This window comes from Oryx dammah, unplaced genomic scaffold (genome assembly GCF_014754425.2).
Source record: "Oryx dammah isolate SB20612 unplaced genomic scaffold, SCBI_Odam_1.1 HiC_scaffold_5, whole genome shotgun sequence".
In the NCBI taxonomy this organism is placed as follows: domain Eukaryota; kingdom Metazoa; phylum Chordata; class Mammalia; order Artiodactyla; family Bovidae; genus Oryx; species Oryx dammah.
The window spans coordinates 104517832-104534881 of record NW_024070189.1 but is presented as its reverse complement, the minus strand read 5'-3'; the positions used below and the strand labels follow the sequence as shown (position 1 = coordinate 104534881).

The 17050-nt window shown below is 57.3% G+C and overlaps 1 long non-coding RNA gene across 2 annotated transcripts; it reads left to right on the top strand.

Annotated features, from left to right (window-relative positions):
* The first annotated feature begins 44 nt into the window (after positions 1-44).
* Positions 45-3399, top strand: LOC120864341. 2 transcript variants are annotated; one of them, XR_005721171.1, is made up of 2 exons: positions 45-546; positions 2915-3399. It is a non-coding gene; the product is annotated as an uncharacterized LOC120864341 (long non-coding RNA). The 2 variants fall into 2 exon arrangements; XR_005721172.1 differs by lacking the exon at positions 45-546 and adding an exon at positions 563-2804.
* Positions 3400-17050: the final 13651 nt, after the last annotated feature.

Here is a 17050-nt window from a genome sequence, read left to right as displayed (position 1 = left end):
CGCCTAGCCCAGGCAGAGTCCGGCTGCGCCTGCGCGCGCCTGTCTGTGATCTGCCCGGGGGTGAGTTCTCAAGCCCATTTGGCAGATGCAGAGACTGAGTCCCAGGCGGTCCCTGCGGTCCCGGGGCGGCGGTTCTGGGTGCCAGCTCCCCTCTCCAGCCTCAGGCCCGGTGACCGCAGGGACCCACGCTGTCCTGTGCGCGGTCGTGGAGCGACCTGGAGAAGCAAGAGTCAAGATCAAAAGATCTAGTAGCACGGGTGGAGCAAGTACCTGGGCAGGGAATAGTGCTGCCCTGGGGTGCCATCTAAGCGAGATCCAGGTGACACAGGGAAGCCCCTCCTCTGGGAAGCCTCCCTAAGCTGCTAAGAAGGGAGAGGGGGCCTATTGTGGTTCCTCTCCACATTCTCCAGGCTCGGGCCTTAGTGTGGCCCCCTGCTTGGGAACTCACTGTGGCCTGCCGACGCGAGCCCCGTACCATCACTCCACTCCTGCGCTACTTGAACTCTCTCCTGTACTATCCTCCAGCTGCTGTGACGGGAGGCACCGGTGAGATTGCTGGAGCAGCCTTCACTCACTATCTTGCATGTTGTGGAGAGCACAAAGCAGGTCATTACCTGGGCCTTGGTCTAGGGGCCTGCCTCTTGGTCCAGGGACCTCTTTCTTGTACTCCCCACCTACACACTCCTCTTGGGGCCTCCTTACAGCGCTGGGGTGGCTGGGACCTCACCAGCTCTCCCTGGGGCTGCCCACTACCCCCCAGGCAGCCCTCCTGCACCAAACACCGATGACCTCCTCTTCCGAGAGGCTCAGGGCCCTAGATCTTGTGAGCCAGACTCTTGCTTTGAGCCGCAGCCTCCCCCAGCCCTCATCATTTATGGAAGACCTAGCCTATGCTCTGCACCTCAGCTTCTGCCTCCCCATTGCTGTAAACACGTCACAGTGCTCACTCAACATGCCCTCAGGGTTTTGTGCCTCCAGAGAGGGGCACAGAACCTTCTGGTGCTACTGGCTCTCTTCCCTAGAGAACTGACCCACAGCTGAATGCCTGCAAATGATTGTGTCCTCAAGAGCATCCTTAAATAGACAGGAAGGAGCATGTGAAAGATACATACACAGTTTTAAAAAATAAGGTGGATTCCTACGTAAACCCGAGGTTACCCAATTTACCTTCTTCCTGATTCTTTTCTCCTGGTCTGGCCCCCAACTTGGGAAAAGAGGGTGTCTTCAGACCAGACAGGTATGGGGGCCCAGGGTGGGTGCATCCAGGGGAAGGATCCCTGCCCCAGGCAGGAGACGTTAGAGAGCCAGGAGGTACTAGGCAATTACCTAGGGAAAATGAGGCCCTAATGCCCACCAGGACCTCCCTGTCCCCTTTCGAGGGATGGAAAAGCTGTGTACCTGCCCAGCTTTGGCCAGGAGAGGGCAGAGTGAGCCGGCTAGAGGGCCTGCCAGCATCCATGGCTACAGCCACTGTCAGGCTCAAAGCCCCCAGCCCAGATCCTCACCTTCAGCTTGTGCTAGAGCGGAAGTCTGGGGCTAAGTTCCTCCCCTCTTGGGGGGTCCCTGAGTCCAGAGACAAGATCAGACACAGGGATGCTGAACCCTGGGAAGGGTAGTTGGAGGGACAGAAGTGCCAGAAAGAGCAAAGGAGCTGAGGCAGGAAGGAGAGGGATATGAGTACACCCTCTAAGACGCCCAGCCTGGTAAGTACCACATGCAGCTTCTGTGTGTGGCACCTGTGAGGCGGGCAACATTTATGCCAGGCTAGTGGCAGTCAGAGAGGTTGCGAGCGCACCCAAGATCACACGGTTAGAATTGAGCCCCTAGATTTCGGATCCTATCATGTTTGTTGCCAGCATCTCTTCCTCTGTCCCCACCCTGCCTCTGAAGACATTGGAGCTTCAGTGAATCTGTAGGCTGCAACATTATCTTGTTTTCCTCAAGTGATGGGGAGCTCAGTACTTACTAAGGCACTCAACACCCAGGACCTAGTTGCAAAACTGTATCCTCTTAAAAAATTTCTCGGGATGGTGAGGGGTTTGGGGTGTCTCTGCCTACTTGCCCTCCCCTGGTGAACTGGCCTCTAAAGAACCTCTGAGCCCATAGGGGACCCTGAGACAGGTTTCTGTCCCAGATACAGGTGGGATGTGGAGAGGACCCAATCCTCCCCTCTGCTCAGCTCAGAGCCCTTCCTCTCTAGGACCCGCCTTCAAAGCCCTCTCTCCTAGGTGTCCCTCCTCGTGCAGGCTTCAGGGATTATACCAGCTGTTCTGGTGTTGTGGGTCTTGGGGCGGCACCTGCATGCCTCCATGCTCATGCCCGTTTTCCTGCTCCATCCCCAGGCCATTCTGCCCCCTGTCCTGGGCCTGGGTTGGAGTTGGGACAGCTAGGTTATGTCGGAAGCCTGTGTTTGGCATAGGGATGTGCCCACCAAGAGCCGCACAGTGGTCAAGGGTCAGTGGGAGGACCATGGCCCAGTTCCGTGCCTGTGAGTGGGCTGACTCTGGGGCCTCTCCACCTTGAGACTCTTTGAGCATACCCACTCCTGCCTCAGTGTCCCCATATCACGCAGGCTCCTCCCTTCCCTGCATCCTCTCTTTGGCCCAGCTTACAGGAACAGCCCAGGACCATTCCCTACCCAAGGCTTTTCTCCCGCTTCCTGGGCACTGTCTGGGAATGTGCAGTTCTTGAATACTCGTCTCGGCTCTCCTGGGCATGGCAGTGCTCTCTAGAAGGCCAGCTTCACTGGGAAAGAGGTTTCTTACCTGGTTCTTGGTCTCACTTCACGCCTGGGCAGACGATAGGTAAGGCGAGTCCAGGGAGTGCTTCTCAGTGAGCTTCGCACTGGGATGCCAAAAAGCATGTCTTTTTAGGACCCTCTGACATTTACCATTCCCTCCCATTTTGAATATAGGTGACATTCCCAAATAGCAATATGCACTGGCCCTATGATGTTGTCAGCAACAGAAGCCTCAAGACAATTTTACATCTTGTCATGACTGTTGCAGGAACCATGAAATCTCGTTTCTCTCCCCCGCTCAACTGAGATTACAGAGGTTGTCAGCCTGCAGCTAGCGTTTTCATCTCTGGTGTTGGCAACGGAGGCTGACAGAAATTACAGCACTGCATTCGAGCCCCCTTCTGCACAAGGCTCCATTCCCACGTCTGCCAGCATTATGGAGCCGAACACAGTCAGAAGGACACGCTGGATGTATGCAGTCCGGAAAGTGCTAACTGCACTCGGTACATTTTGGAAACCATCATCCTCATCGAGGTCATAGAAACCTGTTGCCCCTGAAGTCACATGCCACAAAAATCTTAAAACTTTTGAAAACTGGATCTGTTTCTGATGGTGCATCATTTATGCTAGGTAGTAATAAAACCATATTCTGAGAAGGAGCTCATGGACTTCCTTAGCCTGCTATGGGGTCCCTGGTGCCTATATAACCTCCCTGCTCTAACTTCTAGATGAGATCAGTAGGGGAGGAAGAGAGGCCCCACGTGGGGATGGCATGTGGCAAGCTGTAGGGCAGGGGACCAACAGAGATATCTGACATGGAATTTGAGGGGCAGGAAGACCCCAGTGACTCAGGCACTTTCCATGGTGGTTCCTGCAATCTGGCTGGAGGCCAGGAAGCCAGCAGGAGATCATCAGACCAGGCTGACCAGGGTGTGCAGCCATGGCACTCAGCAAGCTGATGGGGAGCGGAGGGGAGGGAGAGAGGAGGGGCAGGCCCTCATGGGTCTGGGTGCAGATTGTGTCACAGACTGTGAGGGGGCCTGCAGCCCTCGTCTCCACCTGGATGAAGCTGTTCTCTTGGGACTCACCCCCAGGTTTGAGAGGGCTGGTGTCTGTTCCTCTCTCTGGGGGGCCTTTCTTCCCCTTTCAACCCCCAGACAGAGGACAGCAGGAGGGGGGGACCCAACCTGTCTTGGGAGGCATCTGATGAATTCAGGGTTTCAAAAACCTGGGAAAAGGAAAAGTTTGTTGGTCCCTGCCCTATCTATGGACGGGTGACAAGTTCCACAAACCCTGCTAAGCTAAGTTCCTTCAGTCGTGTCCGACTCTGTGCAACCCCATAGATGGCAGCCCACCAGGCTCCACTGTCCCTGGGACTCTCCAAGCAAGAACACTGGAGTGGGTTGCCGTTTAAAATAACAGCCCTTATATACGCAATCTCCCTGGGGGTTAGGACCTAGGAGCATCTTGGTGGCATGGACTGGCGCCAGGATTGCTTGTGGTTCAGCCAAATTGCGGTAGTACCTGGGTTTACCCCACAGGATTTTCAGGGAGTAGAATGGTATCCCCCCAAAGTCACATCTGTCCAGAATCTCAGAATGGGATCTTGTCTGGAAAAGGTATCTTTGCAGTTGTAATTAATCAAGAATCTTGAGGTGAGATGACTGGATGAGGGCCCTGGATTCAGTGACAAGTGTTATTACAGGTGACCTGAGACAGACCTCTGAAGGTGGCCACCTGACCACAGGGGCAGAAACCGGGGTGACGCAGCCATAAGCCAATGGACGCCCGGGCACCGAGAACCAGGAGCAGGAAGGGTCTTCCCCAGGGCCTCTAGAGGGAGCACACTCCACCCACATGTTCGTTTTGAACTTCCAGCCTCCAATCCCAGGAGAGAACAAATTTCTGTTGTTTTAGCCACTACATTTGTGGAAAGTTGTCACAGCCTCCCCAGGGGCTCATGTGGACTGGTTTCTGAGGCTGAAAGTAGGGGGGTCCCCTAGACACCCCTCTTTCCTTTCACCTGCCTGTCCAGGTGGTACCTGCACACATTGGCCTGAGGGTGGCCAGCTTCTTGCAAGTGATATAACCTGTGCAGCTGCGTGTGTTTCCCAGTGGGCAGCTGTCCCCTGCTGTGACTGCCACACCTTGCAGCGGTTCTGGCTCTTGGGGTTAGAACAGTCCTTTCCTGGGTTCCCCCTGGCCTGCAGCCCCTGGCCGGACCAGGGGAAGGACACTCTCTCGCCCTGTTTCCTTCACGCATCACTCCCAAAGCCCCGGGTCTGGAGGGAGCCAGCCGTGCAGAATGTCAGCCTTGTAGCTGCAGTCATTGCAGAACTGTTCTGAAGAAAGATGGGCAGCTGTGGGGCAGGACTCATATACCTGCCTGCCACCGTCTCTCCCAGACAGCTCCAAGCCCAGACCCAAGTGGGGACCATCCTCAGACTCACAGAATCTGTCAAGGACTCACAAGTGTCTTGCTTGCCATTCCACTGAGCAAGGCTGGGGAGCACCAAGCAGATTGGTGTCTGAGTTACGGGGGTCAGGCACTCTGGTTCCTGGAACCTAGCAGGTGGCCCAACTCAGAAGCCCTGTGTGGTCCTTGTCCACCTCAGTGACGCTAAAAACCTTCCATGCTTGTGACTTTCTGCTGTCTGGCTCCCTCTCATTTTATTTTTTAAAATTTGTATTTATTTTTGTTGATTTCTGGCTCTGCTTGGTCTTCATTGCTGCGCAAGCTACTGTCTGGCTGCGCTGTGCGGGCTTCTTGCTGTGTGGGCTTCTTGCTGTGTGGGCTTCTTGCTGTGCGGGCTTCTTGCTGTGCGGGCCTCTTCTTGTGCGGGCTTTTTGTTGTGCGGGCTTCTCTAGTTGTAGAGCAAGGCCCCAGAGCACAGGCTCAGTAGTTGTGGCCCAAGGGCTTAGCTGCTCCGCGGCATGTGGGATCTTCCCAGACCAGGATTGAACCGGTGTTTCTGGCATTGCACCTTGGATTCTTAACCTCTGGACCACCAAGGAGGCCCTCCCTCTCATTTTAGTTTGCTGGTATCAGGCAGCTCAGCTGTGCCCAGGGTTCTGACCCAAGGCCTTTGCACTGACTGCCCCCTTTCAGGTGAGTTTGCTTTCTCCTTCCGTCCTCTTTCTGAGGGTCTATGCTCCTTTGAACGCCCCTCTCCATTGAAAATAGCCCTCCCTTCACTCCACTCTCCCCTATTGCACATGAACATATTTAATTCATTTATTTCTTTCATGCGGGAGACCTGGGTTCGATCCCTGGGTTGGGAAGATCCCCTGGCGAAGGGAAAGGCTATCCACTCCAGTATTCTGGCCTGGAGAGTTCCGTGGACTATATAGTCCATGGGGTCGCAAAGAGTCGGACACGACTGAGCCAATTTCAGTTTCACTTTCACGTTTTTTGCATGGTTTTTTCCTCTGTGCTCTGCCACCCAGCAGGGCCTTTACAGTGGACGCACTGCAGATGCTCAGAGACAGGAAGAAGAGAGGGGAAGCCAGTGGGGACAGTGGCTCAGAGAGGTGCTGCCCAATCTTGGGCCACACAGAGCGGGCGAGAGGTCACAGGCCCTGCGGGTGCCATGCCTGGCTGTGGGCAAGCAGTACTTATTCTTGCCACCTGAGGTGCGCCAGCATCCTTTGGAACAAGATTAGGACCAAGACAGTCAGGTGGGGGCGCTCCTGCCTAGGCCACCGCTACCCTGGCTAGGACCCTTCAGTGCTTTAATTAAAACCCATCTCTCTGCCTGACCCCGCTCTGCCATCACATTCTCCACTTAATTGGGGCCCATCAGAGTGGCCAAGGTTAATTAAAAAGCCCAGCCCGAGGTGTAGCAGTGTCCACGTCTGCTGCCGGGATCTGCCACATGCGCCCTGCCTCACACTCCAGAGGGCTGGCCTCCACACCTGTCACTTGGCTTGGGATCCGGCTCCATGCTTTCTACTCTGGTGTCTCCGAGACTGTGAACATCGCACAGGGATCCTGAGGCTCTGAAGTGGGTTTCTGTCTCCACCAGTTGAGGGCAGGCTGGCTCTGGGGACACTGGTCTGTTTCTGCCTGGTCCTGTTTCCAGCCTAGGGGGCTGGGTGCTGCTTCTGGCTCCCAGGTCAAGGTGGGCCAGCCCTGCCCTTTTCAGCACCCCACCCCTACCTGCAACCCCAGCGGGGCATCTGCCCTGGGAAGCCCCCTTTTCAAGAGGGATTTCAAGCCTCTTCCTGCACAGACTGCTACCTCCTACCACCCCATGTTAGGGCTATCTGTAAGGGGAGAGGCTAAGGTCACCCTAGAAGGCACCTGGCTCCCCAGGTGTGTTTAAGGGGTGGGTGCCCTGTGAGGGAGGCCAGTGGGGAGGCAGAAGCCTTCCAGGTGATCAGCCAGGGACATCAGGGTCTGTGATCTGATCCTTCAAAGGTCTGGTTATAGGGAGGGAGACGGACAGGCCGAGGAAGGCAAGTCCCTGACAAAAGCAGCCACTGTTCTGTCATAGATGGGAAAAGAAACGGCCAGAGTGTCTTGTTGCTGCCCAAAGGGGTGGATGTCTGCCTGCTTGCCTGCCCAGAGCTGGACATCAAGGCAACAGGCAGTCCAGGCCCAGAGGCCCAGCAGAGCCAGACTGAGGGATGGGAGAACCTGAGCAGGCAGGCCAGGTAGTTTGAGGAGTCCCAGCATGATTTCTGGTTCTGGAACGAGCATTATTCCTCATTAACCGGACAAGGACCCTGGACACTGGACCCAGAGCCGGAGACCGCTGGTCATGCGGGGAGCTTGTCTGGGTTGGGTATTAGCTGGCAGGTGCTGCTGCCCAGCAGCACGTTGGACCAGGCTGGGTTTGAGCTGCAGGGGGAGCCCTGGAGAGACCTCTGGTCCTATTCCAGGGCCCGGGTGTGTCCTCATACCCTCAACCCCATGGCCTGCTCGGGGACCCCAGGCCCCACGGGAGGGGAGACAGGAAGTGGTCACACCTGCTCCTGAAGCTGCCGACTGAGGAAGCATGTCAGAGTGGATGGTGGCCTGTCCCACTGCTCATGCCAGCCTTAGGCTGGAATGCAGGAGCTGGACCCTGTGGGCCTGGGCTGACTGAGCTGTCCCCTCTTTTTGTCCATCATAGGGCAAGCCGTGTGACAGGGAGAGGCAGAGAGTGAGTCTGCACCACCTGTGAGTGTGTCCGAGCCTGAGGCATCACACCTGCGCTGTGTGCAACTCCACCTGTAACGTGCTCCCTTGCATTGTCCCCACCTGTGGCATCCACAGCACAGTGTCCCCCACTTGCATCCGCCCCACCTGCACCCTCTCCTTCCCACCTGCATCACCCTCACTTACAGCATCCTTCTTACCTTCAGTGTCCTCACCTGCCGCACCCGCACCTGAGTCGCCACCATCCCTGTCATTCTTGGCTACCCTGGGGCAAGCTGAGCCGAGCTGTCTTCCACACTGTCCTCCTAGTCTGAGTGGGTGGGTGCTGAAACAGCCCCACCGGGTTCCTCACACCAGCTGTGGGCTCAGTGCCCATTCCCCCATCTGAGAGGCTAGAACTCGCCAACCTCCACATCCACTAGGGGTAGTCGTCAGACAAGCACTGGCAGAGTTGTGAGCCGCGGGGAAGTGCCAGAGCGGCTCCTGACGGTCCAGTGGGTGGGGGCCATGGAGCTAACGCTGCAATTGCAGACGTGTCCAGGAGCCTGGGCGAGGCCACCCTCCCCCATACTGGGGGCGACACCCACGAAGACCAGCCCTCTGGACATAGGCAAGGGGCGGCCCCAGACCACTCTGCCCTGCCGGGCTGACTTCTGACCTCAGACTGACCCTGATCCTGTCCCAGGCAGCACCTTTCCTTCCTAGACACTTGCCCAGCTGGAGCTGCCCGCCGCGCTGGATGCAGCCCCTTCCCAGTGGCCTCCCAGAGCAGGGGTGATACAATGTATGATTCTGCCTGTCCTCAGTGTGCTGTTGACTTTGAGAGGCTGGGACAAGTTCTGCCTCTTTCCCAGACTCAGTTTCCCTTTTGCAACATGACCAGCTGCTACGCTGTCATCCTGAGACCTGGGACACCCTTCCTCGTGGCCATATCCTGGGGACCCTGATGTGGGAGGTGGGGAGAGTTTCCATGGGAGGCATCCACACTGGGAGCCCCTGGCATCACTGCAGGGACAGCTGATACTGAGGCCACATGTTGTAGGGATGGCCCACTGCAGGTGTCCCAACCACTCCCAAATCTCCTCCCAGATAAGGGGTATTCTCCTGAGGCATTCTGATAATTTGACTTAGACTGGCCTGCCTGAGGTTGGAGCTAGGAAGGGTGGATCTGTTGGGAGCTAGGTCTAGAGCTGGGGAGATGGCTGAGCCCTTGGAACTGGTCAGGACCCCTGCAAAGGCTTGCAGCCCTGGGGGTGGATCAGCTTGGCACCAGAGATCCCTCCCCAGCATGCAACATACACAGGTTCTCCTCTGCCTTGCGTGGGTCCCTAAGGTGCAGCTGGGTCCCAGGGGACCGTGATATAGGAACCACAAAGATTATGGCTGTGAGGTGGTGAGGAGGCCTCAGCAGAGACCAGGAGATGCCTGAGACTGAGGGATGGGGGCGAGGGTGAAGGAAGCTGAGAGTGAACAGCAGGTGGGACCACAACGTACGATGTGAGGTCTCAGCTGTCCTTAAGACTCTGCCTGACTAACATGCTGAGTGCCCTGGGACAAGTCATGTCCTGCCCAGGTCAGTTTCTCCATCCATAGATTAGAGGTGGCTGAGGCACTCCAACTCCAGCTTGGCACTGGAGAGCCATGGAAGGTTCTCGAGCAGAGGAGGGGGCTGGTTTTCTGTTCTGTAGCTCAGACCTGAAAATTCAAAGTGCACTCAGGGAAGAAGCACATGTGATCTATGATGCTCCTTCCCCAATCCAAACATGAAACAACTTCCCCAGGGCCCCAGGCTTTGCCTTTCTGTAGGTTGCAGGCTGACAGCCGGGGTGAGCCAGGTGAGGTAGCCTGCATCCCTGCAGCTTGTAGGCAGCAGAGGGAACCAAGGAGCCTAGGACAGCTAGGGCCAGCTGCAGTCCAGTTGTCAGGCAAGGGGCAAACATTGGGAAGTCTCCCTTCTCTCCCCAAACCTCCCCCCTGCCGTCTTGGGATTCCGCCGTTCAACCTCTTGCGTTAAGGCCCAGGTCTCCCCACATTCCTGTCTTGAGTTCTGAAGGTGGCTGCCGAGGTTGGGAGAAGGTGTGTGTGTAGAGGGTCCTAACATCTGCCATAGGGACTTGGAGAAACTTGAAGGAAATGGAAGCCTGGGAAAAGCTTGGACACGGAGCCCTGGGGAATCTGAGGGCCCTGATGAACCTTCAGAGCTCCCTTTGGAGGGTCCTCTCTGTCACAGAGACTCACCTGCTCCAAGAAGCCCTCCTGGATTAATGACAATGCCTCAAGTATTGACCACCTCCAAACATACAAGTGCCTGGCTGGCAGAATTCTGGCCAGTGCTGGCCCTTTCTTGGTGAGTGAACCAGCTGGCTCCTTGCCTTAGGCCAGGCTGCAGGCATCAAGGTTACTGGGAACAGGCCTGCCTTCTCCTTTAGAGTGGAGGGAAGGCCTTCCCAGAGCCGGGCCTCCATGGGCGGGAGAGCATGCCATCCCTGCCAGCCCAGTGCCTCCCTCCCTGCTTGCTGTGTTTGGGTGGACGAGTCCTGGTCCTTATACCATAAACACCAATTTGCAGGGCCCTGAGAGCCAAATGACTGTTTACTGTGTGCTCCAGAGACTCAAATAAAAAAGAGAGAGAGAAAGAGAGAGAGACGTGATTGAGGAGCCAGCCTGGATCTAAACATCAATTAGCACCTTCTGAGTAGCTCCTGTCCCAGCTGCCAGGCCAGGCAGTGGCGGCTCCCAGGCTGGGGCCCTTCCCAGGGCTTCCCCAGTGCCCTGGGTACCTGCCTGCTCCTGGCATCTATGAGGCTGACCTCTCAGAAGTACGGGATGCCTAAGGGGCGCAGATCAAGGATGTCAGAGCCACAGAAACTGCACCACGTGCTCACCTCCTCTTGGGAGCCCTCCCAGATGACCCAGAAGGTATGGAAGGGCCCATCACCCAGATCTCTTGGGCCAAGGTCATCTGGGGGGATGAGGAGTGTGGCAAGTGGGAGTGCCCTCTGTTAGCTGCTCCTGATACCCCCATTTTATGGGGGGACAGGGAGGGAGAAAATGGGGTAGTTTTGCCTTCAGGAACTCACACTGGGGAGAGAGGCTTTATCCAGTAGGTCTCAGTTTACCTGTCAATGCCTGTGAATAGAAGGACCTGAAGAACTCCCACCCAGGTGGGATGGCAGAGATGCAGTCCTGTTCCTTTCAGGCCTGGGCGTCACCCTGGGAGGTTGTCCGCTGTCCAGACTGAAGCTGGATTTGAGACTGGAGTGCAGTGTGGGCGTGTGAGGTGCCCTGCTCCTGCTCAGGCCAGGGGGCCCGGGGGCTACTGGAGAGGAAGCTGCTGACTGCTAGGACACCTTGTCCTTGGGAGTCCCAACCAGAGAGTTTCATGAAGGGGCATAGGGTTCCAGTCGGCAGATGAGTTGCAGGCAAGAGGACCACGCAGCTTGGGGAGGGACCACGGAGTCTGGAGTGGGGCTAGGCCACTGAAGGGGAGAGCTGAGGGGTTGGGGTCGCCCCAGGCCATCAGGCCGGACCCCAGGATGGGCTGCATCATGCCCCCAGACCAGACCCTCAGGAGAGGGGCAAAGGCATGGCAGCAGGACCTTGAGGCCATCCGGTCCAAGCTCTGCTACAGGGGGTGAAGGCCATCACTGTGTAGGACTAGGGAACCTGGCTGGGGGTCCTCAGTGCTCTATAACAGGCTTGGTGACCCAGAGCCCTGCACCTGTTGCTCTGAGGGTCCCAGCCCTGGAGATGCTGGCCCAGCACAGGGGTGGGGGATGGGATGGTTCAGTACATCCTTGAAGTGTGGAAACAGGTCCTAAGGACCCAGAAAGTGGGAGTATGAGGGAAGAGGGGGGAGGAGAGAGGGGAGGGGAGGGCCTGTCGGGGTCCTAGGAGGAGGGGGCTCACCACACCCTCTCCAGAACTTCAAAGCTGAAGCCCTGGGGGTGTGAGATTTGCAGGGAGCTGGGCCAAGGGGGGGGCCCTGGCAGGGTGAGGCCCCACTACCTCCGGGCCTTTAATATGGTTATTCCTCTCCTGTCTCAACTACCTGTGAACAGACCCACCAGGCCCATTTCCTCCTTCTTCAGGGCTGGCGGGAGGGGCTGTAAACTCCCCGGAGAGGTGGCTTCTAAGACCTGCAGGCTGGCTGCCCTGTGTTCTGGCCTCCTTCTGAGCGGAGGGTAAAGGCTGGGGGTGGGGAGGCTGGCCCAGAGTTCATGGGAACATGCTGATGTTGGCAGGTGAGGGGGGCCAGTTGGGCTCCAGAGAGGGCTCCGGGTGGAGCATCCCACATCAGCAAAAAGCAGGAGCAGAAAGGCCCAGGGGAGCCCCATCATCCCACTTCCTCTTCCTCTGGAGGGAAACTAAGGCTCTGGGTGGGGCTGGCTCCTGGCTGGCAGAGTGGAGGGTTTCACCTCCTCATTCACACAGGCTCTTGCTAGCTCCCTTCGACCATTTCCTGGAGCCTCTTCTGGTGGGGTCCTGCCTCTCTCTGCCCTTGAGCCATAGAGGTGGGGAGTGGGGGCCTGGTGCCTCACCTGGGGGAGAGCTGAGACCAGGTAGGCAGAACCTACCTCTGCATCAACTCCCAGGTAGCTTCCGCCTTCCTTCTGGGTGGCTGGCCTCTGCTCTTAGGAAGCGGGCCATGTCCTTGCTTCCTCTCTTGGTCTCTCACCCTTGTGGCCCTGTGGCTGTGCCTCCACTTCCTGACTAGCCCATCTCTCCTATCCTTTCATCTGTGGAGCCCCAGCACCTAGTTTTCAGCAGGTGCCAATTAGGGTCCTGCCCAGACCCTAAGAGGTGCCGCACCATTTGTACCTTCTCTGCACTGTGGATGCAGCCCATCGGCAGCTCCAGTGGGGCCCCTGTCACCCCCCCACCTCCAGGACCTGACCCCTGTGTGGAGTGTCTGATCTGGCTCTATTGACTGGTGGGCTGTGTGGGCCTGGGGTCTTTCTGCTGGTGACTCACGGCTGCAGGTGAGATTGGCCCCCTGTGCTCCAGGCCTGGACACTGCCCTGTGAACTTCATCATTGTCTCCCTCTTTATAGAGCGTCTGCCTGCAGTCCAGCTGACTCCAGCTGACCCCCTGAGGCCCCAGTAGGGAGTCCCCGGTGGTCACCTACAGCTCTGGGGCAGTGGTGACCTGCCCTGAAATGGGCCTGGTGAAGGAGGCAGGGAGCCCCGAGCCAACAAGGGCGAGTGGCTTGGGTGGGACTTTGGTGTGCCAGCCTGGGAAGGTGATAATGATTTGGAGTGTGAAAGCAAAGGATTTGGGAGTCCAGAGCCCTGTGTCTCTCTGCAGTCTCCTTAAAAAATATATATTATATCTACTTATATTTATTTTTGACTGTGCTGGGTCTTTGTTGCTGCACAAGGGCTTTCTCTAGTTACAGCAAGCGGGGGCTATTCAAGTTGCAGTGCCCAGGCTTCTCACTGCAGCGGCTTCCCTCGTTGCAGAGCACAGGCTCTAGGGCACGCCGCCTGCGGTAGTTGTGGTGCCCAGGCTTAGCTGCCCTGTGGCTTGTGGACTCTTTCTGGACCAGGCATTGAATCTGCCCCTTGCATCGGCAGGCAGATGCTTAACCACTGGGTGACTGTGGGGAAGTCCCTGCCTCTAGTCCCTGAGCCTTGCTGGACCTCTTCTGGCTCTGACTTTAGTGGCTTGGAGCCTGCAGCAAAGACCAGTGTGGCAGTTAGCATGATGGGGGTGGTATTCCCCAGGCCCTGTCTGGAGTCATGAGGCCATGACCTCCTATCACCATGTTTCCTCTTTCCTCCCTTCCTCCCTTGAAGGGCTCCTACTCCCTCCACCAGGCAGCTCCTCAAACCCTCTCTCCCAGTGCAGGGCTGTGTGGAGTGGATACTCTTGCCCATGCTGGGTCTGCACAGCCCTGGCCGGGACCCTGGCCAGCCAGCTCTGGCTCTCTGTTGGCAGAGGGTCACCCTCATTCCTTTGCTCTCAAGGATACCATGTGGCCCTGACGTCTAGCCATGGAGCCAGCTGAACTGGGCTTCCCTCCCTCTGCTCTCAGCAGGCACAAACCTCCTGATTATGAGGCTCCCGTCTGCCCCCAGCCCCCTCCTTTCTAGCATATGGCTCCTGCAGGACGGCTGTGCTGAGCCTGACCTCTGAGAGGGTGGAGACTAGGCCCCCTCCCCTCAGCTCCTGCATCAGCTCTCCCCATGTCCCACCTGTCCCAGCATGCCCCTCCACCCCTGCTTCTCCTTTCTCCCTCCTTGTGGGTCTGCTTGGATATCAGGGCAGGGCTCAGAGGCAGTGGTGGTAGTAGGGAAGAGAGCCTGGAGGGACACAGAGAGAAGCAAGGACCCTGCTCTTGGCTTGAAGAGGTAAAGGTGTGGTTTGAGGAAGCCATCCCTTCATCCCCTGGCTCCTGTAGCCTCAGTTTTCAGAGGGCTACCCAGCTCTGCATACCCTGGATTGAGGGTGGATGTAGGCAATAACCATGGAGGCACAGCGTGATGCTCCTGCCAACAGTATGCTTTGCTTGTCCTCGAGTCTCTCTCTGTTTGCCTTGGAAAGATCCCCATCCCAAGATTCTGAGCATGATTCCAGGATCTGGCCAACCATACATATAGAGACTGCTGACCCCTGCCAGTTCTTGGACACCTGAGCTATGCCCTGTGGTGGAGAGGAGGCCGGGGTCCAGGGTCAGCTCAGGCCAGAGGATGAACAGAGGCAGGAAGGAGCCCCTGAGAGTTCTTGGCTTCATACATTAGCTCTCTGCTAGCAATGGATGTCCCTCATGACCTCCCAACTGGATTCCAGCTGCATGAGCTGTGACTTCTAATGTGGCCTTTGCAGGGGGCAGAAGGAGGTGAGGCCCAGTGAGAAGTTCCTGCCTAATTTTCAGGCTTCTTGCCGGTGAGCCTCCAATTGAGGGAACATGTCTTGCCTCCAAGTCAGACCAGGCTCCTAGAGTGCCCCATGGCAGGCTGAGAAGGGGACCCCATATAGAGTTCATGTCCCCAAGCCCAGGAAGCATGGCCATGTAGTTAGTGCTCAGATGTCAACTGAGTGAGCATGTTGTGGATGTTTGGGGAAGTGGCTTTCAGCTGACTTGGTGGATGCCCTGCTGCACCCCTGACTGGCGTGGGGCCTGCCCCCCTGGGGCTGCCATGGTGCCCTGCTTGCCGCACCACACGTCCCCTGCAGCAGGCTTCCCTGCTCTCTGCACTTTTCACAGGTCTGTCTCCCCCTCGACTTTGAGACCACTGGCTGTTTCCTTCCTTCTTTGGAGTGCCCATCCTTCTTCCTTCCTCTGGAATTCTGGCTCTGGAGGCCACCACAGAGCCCCCAGGAGTCTCTGAGCTAAACATGCCCACCACCACCTCCCATCGTGGCCCCTCCTAGAGGGTCATGACCAATCCAGATCCCATGCATTGCTGACCCACCACCAAAAATCCAGCAAAATCCACAGGCTTGTTTGGTTGTTTCTTCTTCTTCTTTGTTTTTGTTTGTTTGTGTTTACTTTCCCCATTGTTTGAAACTCACAAGCTATGACTAAAAGTTTCTTTCACAGAAAGAAAAGGAAAACCACAACAACACATCTGTTTGTCTAGCTCCTGTGTATGGTGGATATAGCAGCACTGGAAATAAAATTAAAACCCACAAATGCAAAATTCAAAGCAGAGGAAGGTCATATTCCTAGTGGGGTGTGCAGGTCCCTCCACTGTCTTTCCCCCTGCGTGGAGAGGAGGCCCTCAGGGACAGGGGCCAGGCAACATTTCACAGTACCAGAGGCTGAGGAGGAAAAGTCTTGGCATGGCAGCACATGGTAGGCAGTTCCTATGGGCATTAGTTGAGGGGTCCATCGGCCTTGCTCATTCCCAGACAGGATGGATGAGTCAGATGTGATGAGAGCCAAGTCAAGTAGCCCACCGGAGACTCCACAATGGCCAGCGGCAGGTAGGTCTGGTGCACCATAGACATAGCAGCAGGACCTGGGGGTCAGTCCTGGCCACAGGGGCTGGGGCAGAGACCACTCCTCTGGGGCCTTTGGGTCCTCTCTCCATAACACCAGTGTTGTATCATCCCCCGACTCCAAATCTCCCGAACAACCCCAGGTGAGCCTCCAAGCTAGGTTATAGAGCTGAGTAGGCCCTGGGCAGCCTGAGAGTCTAGGTCCCCTTCTTGCCTTTCCCTTACAGAGGACTGTGAATGAGGGAGTTGGAGAGAGGTGCTGAGGCCAAGAGGGCAGCAACAGCAAGACTGGAACAGGAGGCTTTGCTCCTCTCCTGTGGATGAGATGGGGTGCCCGTGGGAACGTCAAGACAGGGAGGTGGGAGAACCAGGCTTGGACTCTGTCAGCAGCCAAGTAGAGGGCACAGCTGACCAGGCTGCACGGTGCCTTGCTGGGGCCTGGGTGGCAGTAGAACAGTTGGAAGAGGGCCTAGGTGCCCGATGCCCAGCACAAAGCAGCCGGGACAGAGTCTCACGTTCCAGGCCCTTCCTCGGCCTACTGCCTCCAGGCTCTATCTCCTGGACCCTAATCCCAGCCATTCTTGTGGTTCTGCAGGGCCTGGTTGAGAGCGTTGGCAGGTATCATTGAGGGAGGAATCCTTGGAGGATATACCTCGGACCTCAGTGGGAGGGGTAGGACAAGGTGTTCCCCACAGGCTCTCCATAGCTCATTCTGCCAGGAGATTCTGCTTTACACAGATGAGGTCCAGAGGATGGAACCACGTGGTCTTCGGGGGACAGTAATGGCAGGCTAAATCCCCGTCCCTGGAGCCCCAACCCCAGAGAGGACCCAGGAAGGGTCCTGGGTTTCACTCTAGGCCGGGGAAGAACTTGACGCCACTCAGGAGCCTCAACCCTGTCCTACCATAAAGGACCCCGCCCCGCTCCAGGAGCGCTACCTCAGAGCCCCGCCCCCGCCCCCGCTCCGCCCCGCCCCGCCCTCGGAGGAGCGCTACCTCAGAGCCCCGCCCCCCCGCCCCGCCCACGAGGGAGCTCTACCTCAGAGCCCCGCCTCCGCCCCGCCCACGGGGGAGCGCTACCTCAGAGCCCCGCCTCCGCCCCGCCCACGGGGGAGCGCTACCTCAGAGCCCCGCCTCCGCCCCGCCCACGGGGGAGCGCTACCTCAGAGCCCCGCCTCCAGCCCCGCCCACGGAGGGGCCCCGCCCCCGCCAGGTGGAGC